This window comes from Orcinus orca, chromosome 13 (assembly GCF_937001465.1).
Source record: "Orcinus orca chromosome 13, mOrcOrc1.1, whole genome shotgun sequence".
Taxonomy (NCBI): domain Eukaryota; kingdom Metazoa; phylum Chordata; class Mammalia; order Artiodactyla; family Delphinidae; genus Orcinus; species Orcinus orca.
Genome location: NC_064571.1, coordinates 74,255,882 through 74,262,308, shown reverse-complemented (window position 1 = coordinate 74,262,308; position 6,427 = coordinate 74,255,882). Strand labels below are relative to the sequence as shown.

Genomic DNA, 6,427 nt, shown 5'->3' with positions numbered 1-6,427 from the left:
TAAAAAATCCTTACTGAGTATATTTGCATTCAGTTTTTATAATTGTTTAATGAATATTTATTTAGTGTCTGCTATGTGCCAGGAACTGCTCTAGGCACAGAAAAAACAACAGTGAAGGAAACAGGCAAAAATCCTTGCACTCAAGGGGTGGATTTTGTTAAAGGAGACAAAAAATGAAGAAAATAAATGAAAGGTATAGTTTGTTAAATGGTGCTTAGAACAATTGGAGGGGTGATACAGGAGGAAACGGGATGTGTAAACATAGGTGCTGAGCACAGGTAGCTAAAGCTAATTCTCATGCTACCTAAGAAGTCCCCGAAGTCTGTATTCCGCTAAATTTCTTTTCTTTTTTATCCAATTCCCCTAATGGTGTACATTTAATTAGCTTTCTATTTTAATGCTATTTTAGCTCATTCTGGGTTGATATATGGGTCAGGCATCATTTTTTCTCCCATCAAATTATTTCCTTTGGATAAATTTCTAAACGGAGAATTATTTAATCAAATGTACATTTTTCAGACCTCACAAGGCACTGTACTTCCATTTTGTTATCACAAATAATTTTAGAAACTTACAAGGCCACAAGCAGAAATTGATGTACCACTTTCATCATAGCATCAGAAGGGATGAGAACTATTGTTGCTTGTTTGTTTACAGTTGTTATTTTAGTAGATGTGAAAATAGTATTTCAAGGTTCCTTTCATTTGTTCCTCTTTGATTCTCCCATTTTTATTTCTACAGTCTGATTGCCCGAGTACAAAGTAGTGTTTCTCTACCTCGTGGACAAACATGACTGTGTTTCCTAAACTCAAGATCTTTGCATTTTCACAAGACAGCAAAGGCTGCGTGAAAGGCCAAGACAGGAAAAGAGATTCCACAGAATGACCAGGCTTTTCTATTAAGACAACTAGATCATGAAAGCTACTAGAAATGAAGTATGAAAAAGGGTGATAGGGTTCTGACCATGTTGGCAACATGTCAAATACTTAAATATCAAATACTTAAGGCAAATAAGCAATAATCACGTACAATACTAAGAACTAAAGTTGTGATGGTTCTCAAGCACTTATAGCACATCTATTCCTTTTGACCAGTTGAAGAATAGCCCTCAAAGGTAATGTTTTTTGCTCTTTATTTGCCTTTTCTTTTCTTTTTTTTTTTCTGGTCATACACATTTTAATAAGATTGCAGCACACCCGGTGGGGGTCACGGTGCGGCACTTCATCACAAGGACAGTTTTTCGGTTTCATTTTCCATCCTCCAATGATCACCTTCAAGCAATACACGGGTAGCAGTTTCAGGTAAAATAAAGTCCTGGGAGACGCACAACAAATGCACTGGCATTTGTCTTCTGACCTGTTCGTTTCGCGCAGCCTCATTCTACAAAGTCTGTTCTGCTGTCTGGAATTTAACCAGAAGCTCTTCTCTCTTTGCCCTCCTTTTCTGGGGGAAAGAGTGAACCTGCCCGTCACTTGGGGCACAATGATCCTTCCCCTGCAGGGGGCAGGACACGGGACACGGATACTGAGGACAATCAAGACCAAGGACTTGCAACTTCTCTTGTTCTTTTTTCTCACGAAAGACTTCCAGAGAGGCTGAGTCTGCTTTCAAGTGAGGCACCAGAGTGCCAAAGCCCTAGTACGAGAAGATATCTGGGAACCGGCTGTCATCTAGGGACCATCTCTGCCGCTGACATCGTGGCATGCTATCGGAGCGCTCGCTCAAGCATCAGCTTTCTGTGAGCAGTTCACCGGCGCACATCACTGGGCCCCTGCACGGCCTGTGAATGTCCAGTTTTTCCTTGCATTTTCCATGGAAGAGTCAAGAAGAGTTTCAAAACGTCACCTGCTGGAATCCAGAGATGGTATCAAGAAGCCTCCCCATCCCAGAAAATCTGACGCCAGTTACGGTACCTTAGTAAACAAGAAGGCTGATCACAGGGTGTTGACAGGAAGCCAGCCGCTGTCCCCACATGTACAGGAAGGCAGTCCCGTGGGCTGCTGGCTCCTGTCTTCACGAGCTGGGGGGTATCCTCCGTAATGTACAAAACAGATATCACAAGGCATGTCTGTAAGCGACAGTCACGTCCACACAAAGTCTGCCCAGTGCGGGGCCGCCGCTGGTCCTGGCTTTTCGCGCCCAACGTGGCTGGGCCACTGGCTACTTGGCCTGGGCCTCCTGCAGGAGTGGCAGCCTGGCGGCCGGGGGCCTGTCGGACCAGGCAGGAAGCTTGTGCTGCAGTGGGGTCCTCCAGGGGTAGAACGTGTAGCTGATGTCATAGCTCAGGAGGCAGCTCAGGGATGCCACGTAGATGTCGGCAAATCGCAACAGGCGCCGCAGGAGGTACGTGGGGTTCTGGTCTATGCGGAACAAGCTTCCAAACTGGGCGCTGAAGGAACATTTGGTCATTTCTCTCAACTCCTTCCTGTCCTTTTTGCACTCCTGCAAAACCAGCTGTGACTCCGCATCTCTGTGAACCTGCATCTGCTCCAATAACCCAGTCAAGGTCTGTAGCCAGGTAATTGTTTGAATGTACTTTTCCATGTTCATGATTCTGAGCTCAGATCTCAATTCCAGGATAATTGCACCCGTTCACCAGCCATGCTTTAGGGTCAAGTCCACCAGGTCACTGTATATATGGTCACCAAAATACAACACTTTGGATCCCCTCCATCCAGTAAACTTCAAAAGTTCATCTAAATTGCCCTGCTTATAAATCTGGCCTTTCTGCAACGTGTAGATTTTATCCTAGAGTAAGACGCCTTTCACATTCACCTTTTGGAAGGGACTCCACTTATCACTAAAGAAGTTTGGCTTCTCTGCCTGAACGATGACCACATCAAACAGGTCCCTCCAGTCTTTTTCAACAATATACCTCATCCCTTCATCCACAAAGCTACTGGGGCTATTGGTGATGAGAAACATCTTCTTGCCATGATCAGCCAGTTTGGCCAACACTGCATGGGTCTGCTCAGGGTAGCAGATGTACTTTTCAATATTGCTTCAACTGCTCTGTACATGATTTCTTTGGTGTGCACCTCCCGAATTGAATCCTTGACGTCTTTGTACAGGTGCAGAGGCTCATAGTCGATGTTGTTCTTCAGAAAGTACTCGTTCACACAGGACAGCAGGGTCATCTCGGGCAGGGAGAAGATGTCCATGAACATGGACATGATGTCATGGTGTTTCCGTGGGAACTCTCATAAAAGTTGCTCATCTGTTCCAAAGGCACATGGGAGCCCTGGTACATTTCAATGACTTCCTCATCAGGGACCAGGCTTAGGCCTCTGTGGACAGTTCCCAGCTGGATGTAATGAAAAGCACTGATCTTCATCAAGACCGACCGCTGCACGTCATAATGCAGTCCACGGATTGCAAAGTTTGGGTCATACTCATACTTCCTGATTTCCATGGGATACCTGTGTTCGTTGATGAGAAGGTCCCGAGTGGCATTAAATATCAGTGTGTGGAGGTGCTTAGAATAAAACACCAAGGTGTAATCATAATCAAAGCCGTAGATTTCAAGCTGTAGATTTCAATGTCCAACAGGCTCATCTCATTGTTTGAGAAGATGGCATCTGGATTCTACAAGTTGCTCATAACTGAAGTAACCAATTCTTCCGTGCTCCTCTTCGCCTCCCGGTAGCGCTCCCAAAGGTAGCACTTCATGTCTGGGGCGGTCCCAGGTGCCCCATGCGGGGCCCTCGTGCGACCGCCCCCGAGCCGCAGTCCGGCAGCCGCTGCACAGGGCCGCCAGTGCGCAGCTGCCTGCCGCCGCCCCACCGCAAGTGGCGCCTCAGGCTATTTGCCTTTGTTGAGTAAAGATTTTCCAGTTTATATCCTGGAGGCTTGATTATTCAGATTATTTCTGTATTTCTGTATAGCTGAATAAATTAGTAAGTAAAGGCCTTTTTGGTTAATTCATTTAGAAAATTATATTAAATAGCTATTTAGATCACTCATTGCTCTATTTCATTCTTATGTTATCGTTAATATGTAGTTTTCAAAGTTGTACATGGACTCTAACCAATCAGATGTTAGATTCAGTTTCACTTTCAAAGATAGTAATTGGACATTTCAACTGCTAATTTAAGTTTACTGTCAAATAGGAGACACTTTGGACAATTTATGTTTTTTTATTGTCTGGCATATTTGTTCTTTTGACATCAACTAGTTATCATGTCTTTTGATTTCAACTAGATTTTATGTATTTGTATTCCTTTTTAAATGTAGCATAATTTACGTATGACATTGACCATTTTGATGTGCAATTCTATGAGTTTAACACATCAGGTTACAAATAATGTAACAGCTACCAGGGTCAAGATTTAGAACTGTCCCATCTCCTTCAAAAAAAGTCCTTATGCGCCTTGGCAATCAAGCTGTCCCTCTATTTTCAGCCCCTGGCAACTACTGATCCGTTTTTGCCTTTTCCAGATTATCATGTAAATAGAATCATAAAGTATGCAACCTTTTGAGTCTGGCTTCTTTCATTTGGCAGAATGCGTTCAAGATTCATCCAGGGTGTTACACGCCTCAGTACTTTTCACTGCAGAATAGTGTTCCTTTACATGGATGTGCCACAGTTTGTTTATCCACTTATTAAAGTGCATTTTGAGTTGTTTTCGGTTTAGAGAAATGATGAACTAAGCTGCTATAGACATCCAGGCACAGGCCTTTCTGTGATCATGTTTTCATTTCTCTTGGGTAAATATCTAGGAGTGGCATTTCTGGGTTGTTCAGTGACTTATAAAAAATTACTAAACGGTTGTACATTTTGCATTCCCACCAGCAAGATATGAGAATTCCAGTCACTTAACATGCTTATCACCTCTTGATATTGTCTGATATTTTTATTTTAGCCTTTGTATTAGGTGTGTAGCAGTGTCTCATTGTGATTTTAATTTGCATTTTTCTGATGACTAATGAAGATGAGCAACTTCTCCTGGGCTTATTTGTCATCCCTGTGTTTTGGTGAAGTGTCTTCAAATATTCTTCCATGTTTAATTGGTTGGATGTTTTCCTATTATTGAATTTGCAGAGCAATTTACATATTGTGGATACAAGTCCTTTCTGTTTTGCCAATATCTCCTCTTAGCCCATGGCTTGTCTTTTCATTTTCTTAACAGTATCATTTGCAAAACAGAAGTTTTTCATTGTGAAGAATTCCAATTTATATTCCTTTTAAACAGTGTGTGTGTGGTTTTTTCCTATCTCTTTTTGCTCCTTGCACCACCATCAGTGATCATTGTACAACAGATTTGTTTTGGTCTATTTCACAAAGCACACACAGTTGCCACTTCATCTGCTTAACATCAAGGGAACAAGTATGAGGACATGGGATGAGCACTGAACTGAGAGTCAAGATGTCTAGATTCTTGTTTTGTCAGTGGTTTGCTATGAACTGTGAGCTAATTATTTAAATTCTTTAGGCTTCCATTTCTTCATCTCACATTAGAAATAAAACCCAACTTACCCATTTCAGGAATGGTGAGGATATAGTGAGATAAAAGATGAAAAAGTACGTGCAAAGTGCTGGAAGGATGCTACATGCATTATATTTTCCTCTTCCAAGAGCCTTGCATCAACTTTGACAGTCACACTGGACCCACATTACAAAGGTACCTCTATAACTACAAATATAAGGCTCTAATATACTTTGTGTACACAGTACTTCCCTCTTTCACTCTAGAATATCCTTTGGTAGCTTCAAATTTTCTTTTCATGCTCTTATATCCATTTCAAAAATTCTATATATTTAATACTGGATAATCTTCAGATTTCATTTCAGAAACTTGTAATTTTTATTTTTTTCAAAAAGAAATGTTCTAACCAGCAATAGAAATGAGTAAGATTCCTTCCCTTGGACATTTGGCAGAAACATCTTCTTTCATGAAATAGTGGTGTTATTCAACAATGGAGCATGATTTTTTTTCTTTTCTCTCTCAAAGGAGGAAACTGAAGTATAGCAGAAGATTAAACATTCTCTAGGATATGTACAGTCCCTTTTCCAGTAAAAATAGGTAAAGAAAAGGATATTTCTGTGGACAGGAATATTTGTGTTTAGGAAGTTTAGCTGTAAGGTTCTAAAAATTCAAACTGTCTAGGAAAGGAATAAATTTTTTTAAAAGGTTTAGTCTATATAACCATAGGGAGTTGATAATTTGTTACTTTCATGAAGTATTTAAAATCTTTATTTAACATTTTGAATTTAAAAAATTAAAAAGGCTTCTTTATCAGTTATGTAGCTAATTTTGGTAAAATTGCTTTAGTCTATTTTGGGAAATAGGTAAATCTTACAGTGAATGCGTAATAACCAAATAAGTCAAGTCCAGAATAATTGCTTTAAAATGAAGGTCAAATTATGTCACCACTCTGGTCAATGGCTTTGCCATCTTACTCAGAGTGACAGCCAATTCCAAGGGTC

The 6,427-nt window shown here is 41.0% G+C and overlaps 1 pseudogene; it reads right to left on the bottom strand.

Annotated features, from left to right (window-relative positions):
* Positions 1-1,411: 1,411 nt before the first annotated feature.
* Positions 1,412-4,353, bottom strand: LOC101279710 (5'-nucleotidase domain-containing protein 3-like; annotated as a pseudogene).
* Positions 4,354-6,427: the final 2,074 nt, after the last annotated feature.